At 46.9% G+C, this 18,597-nt stretch overlaps 1 protein-coding gene across 3 annotated transcripts in view; it reads left to right on the top strand.

Annotated features, from left to right (window-relative positions):
• Positions 1-1,490: 1,490 nt before the first annotated feature.
• Positions 1,491-18,597, top strand: part of NEXMIF (neurite extension and migration factor) — a 168,192-nt gene continuing 151,085 nt past the window's right edge. The window contains exon 1 of one of the 3 annotated variants that reach the window (XM_030497612.1): positions 1,491-1,661. The gene's annotated coding sequence lies outside the window, so the exon portion shown is untranslated. Of the gene's footprint in view, positions 1,662-2,545; positions 2,592-12,831; positions 13,119-18,597 lie in introns of those variants that run through there. The other 2 variants (XM_030497614.1, XM_030497613.1) reach the window with 2 other exon arrangements.

Below are 18,597 nucleotides of genomic sequence, written 5' to 3'. Positions count from 1 at the left end.
ATCCTGGCTGTTAATGTAGAACAAATGAGATCAGTTGCTTATTTTGCAGTGCTGAAAGTTGGTGTATGAAGTGTTCCGAATTCAGAGAGCATTGCATATGTTCCTATATGCTATTCCTGTTTTATTACTGCATGTGCACACAGGGCTCTGATGCTGTGAAAACAAGGACTTCAGTGCCTGATGGTTTATAATTTTAGTCATGGTATTGCCTAAATCAACTTTTTACTCTCCAGGATGAAAGGCAGCAGAACTTTGCATAAGCTCAAGTAGTAACTTAAGAATGGGAACCAATCTTAAGCATCACAGTGAGTTGAATTAAACCAATAATCCTCATCTTGCTTTTCTCCAATTGCAGTTAAAATACTCGTGTCTGGTTTGCTTTCCCTTCGCTAAGCCCGATGTTAGAACAACACCACTCTCCTGCAGTCCTTAATGCAGTAGTTCAGTAAGTCTGAGGCTGGCAGCGCTGTGGGTGTCACGGAGCAGAGATTGGGCTGTTGTGGGGTCCTGCAGAAGAGATGTATTCGACGAGCTCGCAAGCTCTGTGCCTGTTTCTCTTGCCCTCCTGTTCCGCAAAAGGCAGCGTCTGGCGCGTCCATGTCCCTGCCTTCCCCTGGCATCTCGGCAAGTCCTGAGCAAGCTTGAGGGGAGGCAGCCTCTTCCTTTGAATGAACATCTGAAGGCAAAGCGGAGTTTTAGAAGCTGTTACGCATTAATAGCGCGATAGTGAAAATAAACCAGGAGAGCTGTTGCCACTCCTCACCCCGCTTCCCGTCCCTTTCCCATGTTCACTTCTGGCATCTATTGCGCTTTAGGGGATTAATCCGGATTGACAGACGTGCTCGGGGACCGAGTTCAGCCCCGCGGCCGCACGCAGCGGGGAGCTCGGCCGGCTCCATTGTAAACCACGGCCCAGTGCAGCCCGGCCGGGCCTTCCCATCCCTGGCCTCGCCCTCCTCCCTTCGCCCACCTCCCCCTGTCCGTGCCCGGTTTACCCTGTCCCCCCCCTCTCCCCGTGGTGCGGCGGCACCTGCCCCGGGCCCAGCGGCAGGTGAGCCCGCCCCGCCCCGCGCCGCGGGGTCCGGGACCGCGGACACGCGCCCTTTATGCCCGGTGGCGGCGCGGTGCGCGCTCCCGCCGAGCGGCGGGGCCTGGGGGGGGGGGGTGGTGTTAACGTGAAGCGGGGCGGTGGGGGGGGGTGTCCCGCGGCTGAGGGAAACAATGGCAGCGGCGGCGCTGCCCGGCACCTCCTGAATGGGCACGGGCGGACGGGGAGGAGGAGGCGGTGGCGGCGGCGGCGGGGCGAGGCGGGAGCCGCCCCCTCCCCGTAGGGAGCGCGGTGCCGGGCGCGCCGCGGGGGTCCCGGCCGTGATCCGCCGGTCGGTCGCTGTGTGCCGGTAGCGCTGGCTCCGCCGAGGGCCCTGAGGCGGCGGCGGCGGCGGCGGCGGCGGCGGCGGCGGCGGGGGTGGGGGGGGGGGGGGGGGAGGGGCGGGGGCCGGCGCGCGCGGGGGGGAGGGGCGGGCGCGTCCACCTGCGCGCGCCGGGGCCCCGGGCGCATGGAGCAGCGCTGAGGCGCCGCAGCCGACACCGCCTGGCGGGCGGGGGGACCCCCGGCCCCGCGCCGCCACCGCCGCCGCCTCCCGCACGGGCCCGGCGCTGAGGTGAGTTCTGCCGCGGCGGCGCTTCCCCCTTCCCCCCCATCTCACACACATACCGCGGGGAGGAGGAGGAGGAGAAGCGGGGAAGGTGGTGGTGGTGGTGGTGGGGGGGGGGGGGGGGGATGCTGATGGTGATGGCAGCGCCGGCCTGCGTGGCGGTGCGGGGCGCGGAGGCCTGCGGGGAAGTTGCTCTGTGGCGGCGGCCGGTTCTGTGGTGTCTGTGTGCGGTGTGAGGCGGGGAGCGGGGCGGGGAGGGGGGGGGGTTTGAAGCGGCCGCGCCGCGCAAGTTGTGGCCGCGTCCTGTCGTGTGTGCGTCCCCCCCCCCCCCCCCGGGGCAGGTGCCGCGCTGGGCGGGGGGCGCCGCCCCACAGCGCCCCGGGGATGCGCGGACCCCCCCCCCCCCCCCCGGACCGGGGCTGGTGTGAGGCGGGCGGGGGAGTGCGCGTAGCGAACAAAAAATAACAGCGATGGAGGGGAGGGGGGGGGATGGGATTTAAACCACAAAATACAAAATAAGCCGCAGCGCTGGAAGTAGCTGTCATCGCGCGTGTTGGGCTGGAGAACGGGCTGATCGCGGGGAACCGGCTCATTGTCTGAAACTCTATCCCAGCGCAAAATGCGGCTGTGAATATAATTAACCATCTGTCTGGCGAGCGGCGGCGAATTGGGTCCGTGCGGTTTTCATTCCGGTGTCTCTGCCACCGCCGAGCCGCCCGTGCGGTGCTCGCCGAGCGCGGTGTGACCTGTGTGTGCGTGGAGATGCTGGAACGGGTACGGGGAGGAGCGGGGGGGGGGATGGATAATGAAACCCGCGTCTCCCAAACGAGCTGCTGGCGATGCGGTTGGTGATATATTGACCCAAACAAGCTGTAACGGGACCGGCGATGGAAGCGGCGGCTCCGCGTTTTCTCGCGGTGGCACAACGCAGGATGGGTGCGTGTTTTTGGGGGGTCGGCGGCTGGGTGGATGCGTGAGGCCGGAGGGGAGCGATGCGCCTGTGCGAGCCGGGGCCTCAATGAGCCTCCTGCGTGAAAACAAAACGGCTCCGTGGCTCTGAAGCCTTCCCCGAGGTTTCCCCCTCGCTTCCGCTCGGCGGTTTGCTCGTCCCTTCGCCCGAAACCCCTCCGTGCTGTAGCCAGCAACATCCTGGTATTCGGATGTGCCTCCCCGGTGCTGGAGGTACCTGCTGTTAGCGCTGGAGCAGCGTGGTAATGCGGTAACCGCGGTGCCCACAGCAAAGAGTCGGCTGGGAAGTGAATCCTGCGTGTGTGTGTGCCTCTACACACACGGTGCTGCTCGGTTTTCCTTAGTTTAGCGAAGGGAAGAATACAGAAATAGAAAATAACAGCAGTGCTCGAGCAGGTAGGATGCAATTTAAAGTCACTTCAGCTAATACCCCGTGCAAGACCACATTTGTTAAGGTAATGTGCACCATAAGGCAGCAGCCTTTAGTGAATCACTTTCTTAAAAACAAATACTTGACAAAAGAACCAGACCTGCTAAACGGATAACAATTATGTAAGCCCATAGTAGGTTTTGATGTATGTCAAGCCTCTTAAATAAACCAACCTGTTCAGTGAATACATCTGCTCTGCACCAAAGCTTTATTTATATTTTCGAAGAGAATAAACCTGGCTGTGTGTTTGAGATGTTCCCACTGAGCATGTGAACCTCCCAGCCAAGCCCTGTAGCTGCCAGTGGCACAAGACAGATCCATGGGGAGGAGGGTGCAGGAGCAAGGGGAGGGAGGGGGCACGCCGAGTAATAAGAGGGATATTAAAAACACACAAAGATGTGCGTAAGGATTCCTAGTGATAAAATTCTCACTGATCCATGGCTTGATGGAGTATTTGCTTTGCAGTGGCAATGGCCCATACAAAGCTACATTGATTTAGCTTTCTCTGTTCACGATGGCAGTTCTGGTGAATAATTATTTTTCTCCCAAAAGCCCTAACAGAGGGAAGAAAGAGAGTCCCTGCTTGGCCTACACAGTAGTACAGTATCTTTGAAAGCGTGTATCCGGCTGCAAATAAAGAGAGCCAGTTCAAGTGTTACTACACTCAGCAGAAATAAAAGGGAGGCAGAAAAGGGGAGCAACTGGCCGGCTTCCCCATGCGCCTCGTCCCCCTTTCCCCCTCTGCACCTTCTCTTTGGGGGTCAAGGAGGGGGGATTTTTGTGGGTTTGTTTTTCCCTTTTTGTGTTTGCTGTTGCCTTTTGGAGGCGAGGCTCTGTTAAACGTTGAGTCTGAGCCATGAGGAATCTGGTTTGGATTAAGAAAAAGGGGAAAAGATTGTGGCCGGTGGGTTTTAACTTCCCTAGATGGGATGGGGACAGGGAGTGTGTCTGTGTGGGGCAGCGCTTTGGTGGTGTCCTCCCTCCTTTTCTGAGATGGTGCCTCATGGATGTTTTTGTGATTGATCACGTGCACATCTTTTTCCTGTTTTGGAAAGAAACATATGAAAAGGCTTAAATGTGCTTGCAGGGGCACGAAGGGTGCAGGTGAGGCTTGGGGACAAAGTGTTCCCGGCCAGCGGGGTCTCACTCGGGTTGGAATCTCGCCTGTAGGACACAACCATCCGTACACGGTGCAGCAGCACTTCTTGGATAACGAGGCATTTCCATCATAATAACAAACCAACCATGCTGCTTTCCTCATGCACAGCAGCAAACCGTCCCCTTAAAGTTTATGCCCTGTCACAAACAAAAAGCAATGTTAGGAAATAACCTTTTCCTTGGGTGGAATCCAGGGAGGAGAGCTGTGGATACTCCAAACCTTGCCCTGCTCCTCGCGTGGGGGCTGTGCAGATGCTGCTGTAGTTGTGTTTGTGTTTGGCCATGGGAGAGGTGCATAGTCTTATGAATGTTAAACAGGGTGAAATCACGATTGCTTCTCAGTAATGACAATTTTGGGTCTGCGAGGGAATTTAAACACAATATTTTGAGGATTGGGAGTGAAATGACTTTAATCCACCTGTTCTGTTCCAAGTCCTGTGTTTTCACCTGGGAGAGGACTGCACTTTTTTGGTTTTATGCTAGATCTTTGTGTACTTTTAGCCCCGCTTGAGTTGGCTTTATAATCATTACCTATGTATGCAGTCAGGTGCTTGAGAGCCTGATTTTGTGGAAGCTGCCAGCAGTGAGTAAATGAGGCATGTGGCATAAAACCGAGCGAGCCATGCTTTGTTGGTACCTTGCTCTTCCCTCCTTCCTTTCAGTTGGTCGTGGTGTCGCCTCTGCAGGGGTCTGGGCTGTTCTGCTTTAGGGACCTACCTAATTTGTTATCTCTGTGTGGTGTGAGAGGCTTGGTGGGACCTCACCCCTTTGATTTTAGGGCCATTACAATGAAACATTGAATAATTACCGTGTGTTATGTTGTTGTGTAGAAAGCGCTGATGTTACAGATTAACCGGTTTAAGCATCCAGGTCTTTGGCCTGGGTTTTGCCTGAAGGACACACCAACCGAGGATAAGCTGTCCTGCTGTCAGTGCCAAAGCGCTAGTACCATCCGTTCCGTGTGAGGGAAAGTTGGGAGGATTTGGTAAAGCTGAGCTGGGGTGAAGTTTGCGGGAGGAGCTGTCAGTCCTGCAGATCAGTGTTGAGCCGGCTGTGAGCCTTATCCTTCACAAAGTCATCATAGGAACAGCAAGAGGAGGTGGCTTTAGTTCAGCAGTGCCTGGACGGTGAGGGGGTAGTGCGGGGTAGGTTTTGTTTGCGGTTTGGGGGAGTAGCATGTAATCTGTGTAATACTGCTTTTGTGTGCCTCTATTGCAAATTGATGTCTGGGGAATGACATGTAGCAAAGGCTCTAGACCAGCAGGTCTCTGATATTTTTGTAGCAATGTCTTTTTATTCAAAGCAAGTGTCATGGAGATCTTTCATCCCAGGATTTCTTTCATCCCTGGCGTTTGTTAGCTTGTGTTAAAACTTTAAATCTCGAGAATTTCTTCTGTACGGAAGGTGTTCTCATACTGCTTTTGCATGGGCTGAGCTGGATGATTATGCAGGCTCCAAACAGTGATATGTATGAGCTGGATCTGTGTCTGCATTGCTACGTCAGCTCTGTGAATAAACCAGGGCTGCACCCCAGCCCCCGCTGCTCACAGGAAAGGTCTGTGCTGGGGGACTCCAAGGGAGACCTGGAGTGGGCAGCAATGGGGATGTTGTCCCTGGGCAGAGTTTTCATCAGACCCTTAAGCATTCAGAGGGTGATGTGTGCCCAGTGATGTGTGAGCTCATATTTGCAGTCTTGTTTGGTTTTAACAATGCTCTGGAAATGCTTTTTACTACAAGATGCCTAATTTGCTTAATTTATCCAAGCTCTTGTCTCAATAGTCTCCCATGATAGAAAATTCTGCTGGCTAATTGTTTCCTTTCACTGATCCTGTAGTTCTTTTTCTTGTTTGTGCTGTATCTTCAGAATAGGGTGGATGTGTCACTAGAACTTTCTGATCAATCTTCTCGTTTGGATTTACCACTGTTGCTGCTTGGGAAGATAGGAGCACCAAAAGGGCTGGCATTGCTTCTGCTTGGACTCCAGTTGAGGGGTGCTGAGGCGCTGGCACAGGGTGCCCAGAGAAGCTGTGGCTGCCCCATCCCTGGCAGTGTTCAAGGCCAGGTTGGACACAGGGGCTTGGAGCAACCTGCTCTAGCGGAAGGTGTCCCTGCCCGTGGCAGGGGGTTGGAGCTGGATGAGCTTTAAGGTCCCTTCCAACCCAAACCAGGCTGGGATTCTATGAATTTACCAAATCAGTTGTAAAGCCTCCTGAATTCTCATTGTCATTGCTGTGATTGTTGTCTCTGCAAATAGCTGTTGTTAGCCCTAGGCATGAGGCCAAGAGCATCTCAGGAGTCTGGGAGGCTTGAGCTTGGACTCGTGGATGTCACCTTGCCCAGCATTGCAATGCCAGTCTTCAGTGTGTCATTGAAACTGGCAGGAACAGCAGAGGTTGCACGCTTGGCCTTAGGCATTGGTTAGGTTTTTTGCCAATTTCTCAGCTTTCTCCCCTTGCTCACACAGAGCCTCTGTTACTCAGGGTAGCTCCTTATGGCAGTTTGTGTTGTGGAGGTCATCCTCACTGCTTTGTGGTGCTCGCTGCTGTTGCCTGAAGCTCTTAAACGCTTCTCCACTGAGCCAGTTGGAGAGGGGGGTGTCAGGGTTTCTAAAATCAAAGAAAATAGTTGAGGCAATTCCTACCTCACCTCTCTTGGAGTAAGGAGCTTCTCATGTACTAAAACCCAAACGTTGCCACTGTACTTTTCCTGGTGTGCCAAAACTGATAAAAAGGTGGCTGATACTATGAGACTGTTGCATTTTTGAGGGCATTCAAATTCCCAGATGGAGCTTACCAAAAAAGCCACCTCTAGTGTAACTTGCAGGTACACACAAGGTAGTCTACACAAGGCAGACTTTCAGGAATGCCAGGATGTGGCTTGGTGGACTGTAGGGTACCAGTCAACACTGAGCACTCCAGAGGAACTACCTGGTCATTTCATTGCCTGCATGAGACCTGGGCTCTATGGAAGGTTCCTGCACAAATTCCATCTCTTAGTCCCATTCTAGGTAAGGTCTCTGCCGTGCCTGGGAGTTGTCTGTGGACCTGCCTACTTAGGAGAGAATCAAATTCCTTTCCTCGCACTTGGAAGACTTTTGATTGTGAATTATAGTGCAGAAGACCCAATTGTAGAAAAGACACGCTCTGTAGCTGGATTTTGTTTCCTCTACAATGTCCCAATGAATGACTCGAGTCTTTGATGGAGAAGAGAAGCTGAAGCCTTATGAAGGGCCTGTTTATTTGCATTAATTATTTTTTATTAGTTACAGCATCCATCGTCCGTTGGCAGTAGAAGAGCCCAAAGTAAGAATATTAAATCTTCAGAAGTTTTTTTCAAAGCTTGCATTTTTCATAAGGAGCTTGTGAAGCTTCAAATCTAAAGCTTGCAAAGCCTTTTTTTTTTATTCTTCAGAAGTGCCACTGAAGCTCTTTTTTTTTTTTTTTTTTAATTTTTAGTATTTTAGCTGAAACTATAAGTTTTATACATTAAAATAATTCTTTCCCATCTATCGCTTTGGCCTCAATTTTCAGGTCTCTCGCTGGGTCAGCCAGATCCTCCACAAGCATCAACTGTACTCTGCAGACCAGGTGTGTGTAGCCTTTGCTACCAATTTACTGTCACTTTTCTCCTCTGATTAGGGTTTTACTCAGTGGCTGGTAACAGGCTGAAGCACATGAAGACATGAAAGGTGCGTTTGTTTGCAACCAGCCAGTTAGGACAATACTTGACCTTCGCAGTTGTTGAATAACTTCAGAGAAATACTTAACTGCTTCACAGAAACAAGGGTTATGGGTGGGAGTTTAGCAAGTACAAAGTGAATCTGTTTGGCCAGCCAGCAGTGCTTTTCGCCTGTAGCTTGCAAGGTCATGTTTTAATAGCCTGAATATGAATTTAAGGTTGATGTCGGTATTTCGGTGGCAATACAGATGGATGCCTGCTTTTATTGCTTCAGGGAATGGAGCAATTGGTACTCCTGGCTCTCTCTGAACCATTTATTCAAAGTGGTTCTGTTCTCATTTGTGTGCAGGAAACTGTTGGGGCATGGATTATTTTAGCTGCAAAAAGTTGTGATAGGTTGGGGTGTTTTTTAGTGCTTTGCTTACGTTACATGGACGGTTTTACTTCATCAATAGCTGTGCCTTTAACGTGGAAGGATGGGTGGAATTTTCGGGAAGATCAGAAGGGAAAGTGTGCTGCTGACCACAATTTTTCAGGTCATATTAAAGCAAACAAACCAACCCCTCTCTTCTTGACACTACTGGCTCTGTAGGGAGCAATCATTTCCCATGGTTTGTTTATGTCTGTATCGAAGGAAATCCACTATATCAAAATCACCTGTCCATGTAGAGCCTTGTCTTAGATTCTCTCTGTGTGTGTGAGACATTCATTTAGAAGTACATGGAGCAGACATTGCCAATTTGTGCAGAAATACAGCAGATCATGATACAAGCAGCATGGCTAATGTAGAACAGTGGAACTGAACACCATTATTAGCCCATGGTGCCTCTAAGTTTATCTGAAGCAGAGGAGCCACGTGGTGTTAACCCAGCCAGGAACAACAAACATGGAGAAACCCATCAGCTGAAACCTCTGCAGAAAAATTAATGTGTCCCAACCCAGTAACCTTCACTTACTTCCTTGTCTTATTTGTCTGGTTAGCTTATCACTTGATGGAGAGTTTGAGTTGCAGTAAAACCAGCTTTGTTTATTGTGCCTGCTTCTTTCATTAATTTGTGCTAATTCCTTGCTTTCTGGGTTTGAACTGGGCAGTCCAGTAATAAGTCTTTTGTTTGAAAGGGTGGATTTTTTGGTTGGCTTGATGGCTCAATCACAGAATTTGTTGCTGTATTGGGCAACACATTGTTTTGGGGTTTACCTTCAGGTTACAGTTTATGTCTGTATACAATGTCAAGCGAAGAGCCACATGTTACTTACAGTTCCCTCTTCTTCTGCAGAGAGTTGTTTAAGACCTGGTGCTTAATCATCAACAGGTTACAGTGCTGGTTCTACCTTCTGAAGCATTTCTGGGTTTGGAGGGAAGATGGGTATTGGTTATGTTGCAGTGCTAAATGTAGAGTTAGTTTGTGACTGATCCATTGGCTGTTTGTGACTGATCCACTGGTTTCTGGTGTATGGAATTACTGGTTCTGATTCATGCATTAAGCAAACCCTCGCATCCTAGTCCCTCTCAGTTTTTTTCCTGTTAACTACATCCTCCTTTCCTCCCTTGTTTATGATGTTTATAGCTCTGTATGCACAATCTGCCAGTGTGCTTACTGGATTCCCTCACCGCAAATACCAGGCTGAGTTGAAGACTTCTTAAAGGTTAGTTCAGGATGAGTTCAGAAGCACCTTGTATTAACTTTGCAGCTACTGCAGGTAGTGTGTCAGTGGTTTGGAGGGGAAGTTCTGCAACACAAGTGGCTTGAGACTGTCAGCAAAAACTGAAGTGCAGGCTTTGCCTTGGGGCATTAAACCCCAACCTTCTCAATGCCCATGGAAGAGTAGGAATGGAGGTAGATGGCCCTAGGGAGGGGATAGCTGGTAGTGCTGGTGTGACATTTCAGTGTCAGCGACAGGCAGAAGAAGAAAATGCTGCTTAAATTGTGCTTTAAAGCTGTTTGTAATATGGAAAAGTCTTCCTCTGCATTGCAGTCAATAAGCTTGTGCATGGTGGAGTCCAAACACTGTGTCAGAAATGCTTAATGATTACGTGGTGCCTTAAACTTCATGTAAAAGCCTAGGGGTTATTTTCCCCATTACAATCTGTAATAAATATAAAATACAGAAGATCTGCAGCTGACAATATCATCTGTGAGTTCTTGCCCTGCATTCTGTGGGCAGATGTTGAAACAAGAGGGGGTTTAAGGATACACAGTATTACATTCTGCTATTCAGTTAGGGCTGGGCATTTGCTGAAGGGGCTGTTAAATCACACCTAAATTTGCAAGTGTCAGTAACTGAAGAGTCAAAGTGAGAACCTGGTGTAGTCACAGTTTAGTCTGGATTTTTGTTATTTTGTTAATACCTTCAGTCCCCCACCATGTGTTTCTGGGCAGAGCAATACCTGTGGTGGTAGCTCCTAAACTTGATCTCTGTGTCTGTTTGGATTGGTTCTTTCAGGGGCAATACAAGCTGCTTAAACAAAGAGAGGGTAGTGGAAGGGTTGGAATGAGCATTTCCAGCTCTGATGGTGGTTGTGCAGGGTGCTTCTTGTAGTCCTTTGCTATCAAATGCTTTCACCCGCTGCTCTGTCTCTCCTTGAACAACTTCTGTGCACTGCATGGTAATGGAGGTCAAAGGAATTTGTTTGATGTTATTTATTCAAATCTGGAAAGGATGGTTGTGCAAAGACCAAAGCAAAATGGTTTTAGCCTGACAAATGCCAAGGGTTTTTGTTTTGTTTTTAAAGCCCAAACAAACCCTTTGGGATCCTTGGCTGGGTATATAATAGCATGAAATACACCATTTCTTTCATTTTTCTCCCTAAAAATCTAATTCTTTATGCATTTAAAGTGGGAGTTGAGGCAAAAACAGAGTTTAGCTCTGTTGACCTATATTTATGAAAAGAGAAGGCTTGCTAAGCGTTGCAAGAAAATAGGGAGTGCTGTTTGTATACTCTGATGAAATGTATACCCATACTAAAACACTTTCGGGATTCTTCATTTTTGTCCTGAATGTTTAAGCCCTTTCCAGCCAGATTTGGTCCGTTTGTGCTGTACATTGCGTGTATGCTCGGACTCCCCATTAACAAAGAGGCAGCAGAACAGGGAGGTGAAACCAAGCAAGGAAAGAGCTATACTGAAAACCTTCCTGATCTCAAGGCTTAAAGGTGAACTTTTATCCTGTTTGTTTTTTTATTCTAATTCAGCCTGCTCTTTACAAAGTGCAGTTTAATGGTTCATGCTGCTTATTGCATAACTGTGGCACAGATGTTATTTTTTTTGTAATGTTGCCAGACATATTAAAAGGGAAGGGGAGGAAAGGAATTTATACTCTTTGGAGATGAATATGCGGAGCCTATTAGTCTTAAAGAAGTGTGAAGAGCTTGTTAGAGCCGAAACTGGCACACCTCAGAAAGGCTGCTCTGTGGAGTAGAGCTCTTCAGATCAAGAAGGAGTGTTGTATCTTCTGAGTTTGTTGTCTGTGTTACCAGATAGCCTAAAAAATGAGAACTTGGTGGAGAACCTGCATGCTTAATGTTTGGGCTTAAACAGTTTGTGGAACTGAGACCAAATCCAAATGTATATTTAATAAAATGGGTGTTGTCCAAAGTTACAGTTTGCAGGATAATCGGCAATGGTGCTTGGAGTTAAGGGATGTGAAGATGCATCACTCAGCATGGGTAGTACTGAATGTTTAAGTGTTTATGTTACTTCAGCTGAAACCAACACCATTAGAGTTGCTTTCTTATGAAGATTTGACTGAGAAAATACAGTTAGAAATACACTGGGTTTCACCAGAAGGAAAATTTACCTGCAGGCTTGCCATTTCCTGATGGAATAGGCATGAGAACGTAGAGTAGTCTCCTTTTGGCATTTCCCACAACATTAGAAGTTTTAAAATAGTAGAAATGCAAACAAGTAAAGATGGAAATGGTAAATGCTATGTTTATATTTATTTATGTATAATAACAAAACTCTTGGTGTTTCAGATCAGCACAGTGTGCCCTGATTCGCAAAGTATTTGTGTGTTAAGCACCGGATAAAGCTGCACAACCCACCTCTCCCTGCTGTATGGAGGAGCTCAGGGAGAACTTAATGACCTGCTAGAGACGCAGTCGTGAATGAACCCAAACCCCTTGACTTGCCAGCCCTGGTTTGTGCACAGTAATAGGGTAATTGTGATAAACTGATAATGGGGAAAGAGGAGGGAACAGGGGAAGTGACACCTCCTGTCACTGTCTTTTTGAACTCTTGGATTAAAGACAATTCAAATTATTCATTTAAAAGAACTTGCAAGAAGAACAGGTGAACAGTCATAAAAACAAACAGGAGGAAACCTGAGAGTGTTTTTTACTGCTTTCTGCCTAGAGCAAAGTATTTCGGTTTGCTTTTTATTTTGCTTTTGTTCTTCCCTTTGACCTTCCCCTCTGCTGGGTTACCTACTACAGGAAAGAATGAATTAGGCAAAATAAAGCCTAAATTATAGCTGCAGAAGGCAGGAGCTGCTGTGGGAGTGCAGGATGATGCAGAGGCTCAGATGGAAATTCTTGTGCCCGGCCTTTAGTCCTTACAGCTGTGTTGGTGCTGGGTGTCGATGTCACCATCCTGGGTAGAAGAGGGCATCTCGCCTGCCTTGCTCTGTTGGATAAGGCTTCCTTGGCTGTCAGGGGCTAAAACTCCTCCAGAGGCTGGAAATCTTCTCCCTTTCCATTGTCCAGTGACACCCGCGGCAGTGCTTAGTGTGTAGCGCACTGAAAACTTCCTCTTCTGGCTAAAAAAGGCTGGAAAATCATAGTCTAAACTAGCAGGTTTGTGCTAATGCAAGCTGTGTTTACTCTTGAAAACTCAGTTTATTAAACTGAAGGCTGCAGAACTCGAGGGATCAGTGGTGCTGCCTGAGCAGCACCTTCCGTGCCTCACAAGCCATTTTTCAAAATTACTTTTTTAATTAAAAGTTGTATCGGTTTAATGCGAGTTAAAGACAAGTTCAGAGGCTTTAACGTTGTCTGAAACATGCTGCAGGGGTGGGAAAACCCTTTCTTTCTGCCTTTTTAGGCTTATCCAAGATGGTGACTGTACGTGCAAAGAGAAGGGAATCTCCTTCTGGGCCTTACGTCTGAGGGGTTGCGGGGTGAAGGTGTTTATTGATTATCAGTTGGGCTCTGCTTCCACCACCCTCAGAAGGAGCTGCAGAGAAGCTGAATTGGAATATGAGCATAAGGAAAACAAGGAGGACTCGAGGTACAGCAGGGGAAAGTCAGTACAGAGCTTATTTAAATGTCAGCTGCCTGGAAGAGCTCTGCTCAAAAGCTGTAAGGAGAGATTAGGTCTAAGACATAATGCACGAGTGTGTAAGGAAGGGAGGCAAGATTGCTGAGCAAGTCAGGTGCTGTGGGGAATGCGTGCGAAAGGAATATATTAAGGAGGAGGAAGGAAGAAGAAACTGCTGACTGAAAATTACATCTGACAATTAGTTTTGAGCAACTAATGGGAGAAGCACGTGGCTTTTGGACATGGGAAGGCTGTGCTCGTAGCTGGTGGGCGATCTGATCGTTTTAACAGCGTTATTCATCAGCACAGTTGACGGGGATAAGCAACACTCATTACAAATCTGTTTACTACATCTATATATTGTATTTATTTCCCGAATTGTGTGTGCAGTGTATCTCTGTAGGCATAGGACTTTCAGAATTTGAATGATATTGGCTAAATAAAGTCAATAAGCCAGAGTTCTAATTGTGTGGCATTTGACAATGTGACTGGATATACATTTGGGAAGAGTTCGAGCCAAAAAATCCCTGTTTTGTGGCTGAATAGAGCCAAAAAATCCCTGTTTTGTGGCTGAATAGCCTTATTCTGAATTTCACAGCTGTATTATTTTGGAAGGTTAGCTGTTAATGTTGTAATAAGAAGTAGTTGTGTTATGGGTGTGCCTGAACTAAAATTAGATTGAACGCTCTTGTACAAGAAATGTTACTAGAGGCAGCCTCCAAAATTTAAACCCACACCAAGTTACACATAGGCTTTGTTGGTGGGGTGAGGAGAACGTTGAAAGCATTTCAGTTGTGAAGTCTCTGGTGGGAGGGCTGTACCCTTCTGGTCCTTCGCTCCATGGCTGAGGAACGCTCCTGGTTGGGGTGATGCTGAACTCCAGTAGTATGTTTGAGTGATACTTTCTCTGAGGCTGTGGGGCGAGGACTGTCTCGTGATGGTGAACAATGACCTCAGCTGAGTTTTTCAGTCCCATCTAACACCAATGTGATACACTGGATTGTGAAGTCCTCAGTGTTCAGGCAGGCCTGGGTGAGGATGGGGTGCACCCCACTGTGCTGCAGCCCACTGCAACCCAGCCAAGTTCGAATGGAGTGCAGAGTCTTTATCTTCAGGGAAGTGAGTGCCTTGTGCAGACGATAGCTAAGAGACCTAACAAGTCTTCAGTATCAAGACTGTAGCTGGCAGTGTTGCTTCCTTGGCACAGCAAAACTTTGTAGTCTTAATCCCCTCTCTTGAAAAAAGGTGTGTTTTGGAACAAGTGCTTTCCCAGGACAGTCAGACCATGAGCATCGGAACAAAGGACAGCTACAAACAAGTGCTGGTTTGGATGTGAGTGGTGCTGCTTTGCCTTTGCCATCTAACACAAACATGTAGCAACACGTATGCTAGTATTTGTATTCTCATCAGTCATGTTATGGTCGTCTTTGCCACACTGACTGCAAACACATATTTATTAAAACCCATCACAACCCTTTCATCTCCTGCAGAGAGGATGAGAGAACAAACAACATGATGGGTGTTATTTGCATTGTTTAATGCTGTTCTGAGCAGAAGAACTCATTTACACTAGAAGACACTTTATCTAGTCTAGAAGGGAAGATGACCAAACAGGCTGGGCTGGGCAGGGAAGTACTTAACAAGTAGATAGGATGTGAAGCTGTGCTCTGAAGCAGTGGGCTTAAGTTACTGTCCCCCTTTCTGGTATTAGCTTTTATTTTCTGAAGTGCATGATGACAGTAGAACAGTTCGCATTGAAAATGCACAAGAGGTGTCACTTAGTGGCCTGAGCACATGAGCCAACAAACTGAGTTCCAGCCCTAGCACTGATGTTGACTTCTCTCTTGGCCTTACGACCACGCCATCATTTTCGTCCTGCTTGCCCCACTTTTTCAATGGGATTACTAAGGATGTGTTTGCTTCCCAGGAGCGTTGTGAAAATTAGTTAAGGTTTGAGAAGTGTGTGAAGAAGTCTCTCAGTGTTGATCTTTATCACAACTACTGCTTTAAAACCACTTTTCTACTTCTCTTAGCAAAAGTATTTCCTCTTCTGCTAGAGTCTTCTCACATTTTCGTGTTGCTTGTGTGCAGTATCCCATGGCTTTTCCAGTATGCATAATTTTTTGCAAAATGTTGTATTTTATCCTGTATTTGAGATTCAGATTTTCAGTATGTGTGTTATTACACAGAACGTGGATAGGAGGCAAAGAGCCTTATGCTGATGAAGCTTCATGGTTGCTGCTTTCCCAGCTGAGCAATGTCTGTGGGTCATGTATGCATTGACACATATTTGCAATGATGCTCCATCACATCTATTTAAAGAAGGTGTTTAGACCGGGAGGATCCTTACAGCTCTTACAATGTTAGCTGTGTCTTTAGAGAAAGCTGAGAAGCAGACAGGCTAACAGGAGTACAGGGGGATGGACCTGGAGATGTGAGATGAGATCTTCAGAGAGAAATGCTGCCCTTATCTCCAGTACTGAGACGAGGTGGTGACCACAGGCTTCTTCTTTAAGGACGAAGAACTCCAGTGCAACTGCAGTCAAAGCCTTTTGGACCAGCCAACTGTTAGAGTCTCTCGAGTGAAACAGACCCCGCATGTTTCAGATTGCATACTCTTACGTGCTGAAAAAATAAGGCAGCCTTTCACAGTGTGGCCTGTAAAACTTTCTTCCCTTTTATATGACATAGAGGAGCCATCATGCTTGATTAAAAGGTTCGTGATATTATTTTGAAGACTGCTGTTCCGGTAAAAGGCAGAGAGATCTTTGTGCAAGTTACTTGTGGCCAGGACTGATTTCTTATCCAAAAATTACCTCTTTTAGCAGTTTCTTCAAAAAGCATCTGGGGAATCAGTTGAACCTAAACTAAGAGGAGGTAGAGTTAAGAAGAAAAACCAGACATTTCTTGGAGGGGATCCTCCAAGAATGCAACACGTGTTGGTCTAGGTTGACTGGAGGTGGTATTGCAATCCTTGGCTGTGACTGGAAGTTAGCTTGAAGATGGAGAGAACAAGGAGAAAAATATTGGGAGGAGTGAAGAATTTAATCTTTTAGGGCAAGAAAACACTGTACCTTCTCCCTTAGAACACTCACCTAAAATGCCCCTGTTGCTTTCCCCTCATGGACCTCTTCTGTTCTCCTTTACTTGTCTTCAGCATCAAAAGCTTCATCCCCTGAAGGTTATCTCGCTTCTGGTATCTGAGTTCACACAGATAATGAGATGAAACAAGGCAAACCTGGTTCTAATAGCTCTCTTCTAATTCTGCTGCATAATGGAGATGAGCAGTACTTACATAACAATATCCTGGGATGTTAATAGATTTAATAACCCAGAAAGGTGGGAAGAGGTTCTGAATTACCTACAAAATGGCATCTAACTAATGAAGTTTACTGGAAGCTCATCTCTTTGAAGAAGAGTCAGATGGTAGGCGCAAGACTTCTGCATATGCTCAGAAGAGCAAACAAAATGAAGCTGCCTGGCCTAATTGGAATAAATCTCCCATAGGTCTAAGGTGCTGTTGGATTATGCCAGTTATACATGGGCTTCTTGTTAAACTCTTGGAAAAGCGTAAACAACACAGAGTTCTTTAGATCTATTTATTTTTTCCAAGTGTAGATATGTACCAGTCTTGGGGATTATAACTCTGTATGTGCCCAATGAAAACAATCAGTTCATTAATGCTGTTTTGTTAGACCTTGCCCCCCTCTCGCCATGGTGATAAGGGACCTTAATTAGATCCCAGAACAAATGCTGGAGAGCTTGACAAAAAAGAGAAACATGGGGAGGGGGTGGAGAAATACTGCGATGTTGTTAGCAGATATATGCAGAGAGCTGCATCCTGCAGCGGGGAGACTGTGTTCTATTGAAAACATTGGTTTTCTTTCCCAGGAATAGAGCTGGTGCTGGTAGGCTGTAAGCATCTGCAGCCAGTGTGTGGAATTGGTATTGGCAGCCTTATGTATGTCAGCTCGTGCTCCTGGGTGTGGGCATGTGTCCATCTGCGAGGAGACCGACCGAAGGAAGCGCTGCCGACGGAGGAATACATTAAAAATGTATTCCTAAATCTAAGATGGATGCTGGTGATGTTCCCTGATGGGAAGTGGCCAAATCATTGGGTTGATTCATATGTTTGTACGTTAAGAAGAAAATGTCTGTGCGGGGAGGGGTGGGAAGGGAGGAGAAGGATAAGAATTCGGAGGATCTTCATGAATACCATCGGCAGAGAGCGCATAAATGAAAGGGGGGGAATTATAATGTGAAGCAATGAACATGAAGGCTGGCAGATAATGTTAGCTTAAAAAAGGAAGAGTTTTTTGTGTGGAGCAAAGCATGTGAATTCAAAAAAGGAAGCGTGCAGAGACACAGCCATCAGAAACGTGCAAGTTTTAGTCAGAAATGTTAGATCCTTCTGTTTGTTTTCTGATTATTGAGTGCTCAGGTTACACCTTCAAAACTTCCCTGCACTGTGGTTTTGAGGTAGAATATTAACTTCAGGTTAGAATCTCAGCTTTTTATTAACTGCATTTCCAGTTTGAAATCAGAGGACTGTGGCTATTAGTCTCATACCTTGGTCTCTGGTCTGAAATCCACTGCCTGTGTAGTCATATACTTCATAATTATTCCTCGCTTAAATTACCTTTCAATAAACTAAAATAAGATTATCTCCTCGAGTCTCTCATAGGAAGTGTGTTTTCCAGGTCATAAGACAATTGTTCTCTGAGCAACTAATTTATTAAATTTACTTTTTGAAAGATTAATTCTGTATTTTCATGTCAGATTTTCTGTATGGCAACATACGCGTCTTGGTGCACAGCTGAAGAGGTTTCAAGCAAAATTTATTGCATTACAAGATGATGCATAAAAGGCAACCCCGTTGTCAAGGTCTATCAGGCAGTTTAAAGTCTGGAACTGGGTATCTGTCTAGCCAAATACTGTAACAACTTTTAAGTCAGAACAAGGTGTAATTCCTGTATTTTTCAGATTATGCCTCTGGAAAGCATGCATCAAAACTGCCAACACGTTGGTAAATAGATCAAAAAGCAAATCCAGATGCCTGTGGACCCATGTATCATTTAAATGCATTATAGTAGGTGCTAAAGTAATAGTATGAGAGGTGACTGTAGTCTGTGAGTGAATACAAACCTGTCCATCAGCCTTGATTATGTGAGAGTTGCTTTTGTATTTTGTAAAAGCTGAATGCATTTAGTGAAGCAACAGGAGCAAGACTTTGTCTTATTCATGGCCCAAAGCATTTGACTGGCTTGGGTAATGCTGTTTAACAGGAGGTCTTGAATTTATGCTCATTAAGAGGCAAAAAAAGAGAGTGTTTTTGGTTATGGTAAATACTTTCTGGTATAAATTTTTATTTGCTGAGCCCAGGATAAGTTGTGTGGAGCAAGAAGATTTCAGTTTTGATAGTTTGTGCAGATTCCTTCTGAGCTGGTAG

Source organism: Strigops habroptila, chromosome 9 (assembly GCF_004027225.2).
Source record: "Strigops habroptila isolate Jane chromosome 9, bStrHab1.2.pri, whole genome shotgun sequence".
NCBI classification, from domain to species: domain Eukaryota; kingdom Metazoa; phylum Chordata; class Aves; order Psittaciformes; family Psittacidae; genus Strigops; species Strigops habroptila.
Note: the sequence above shows the minus strand (reverse complement) of the source record. Positions and strands in the feature narration are given on the sequence as shown.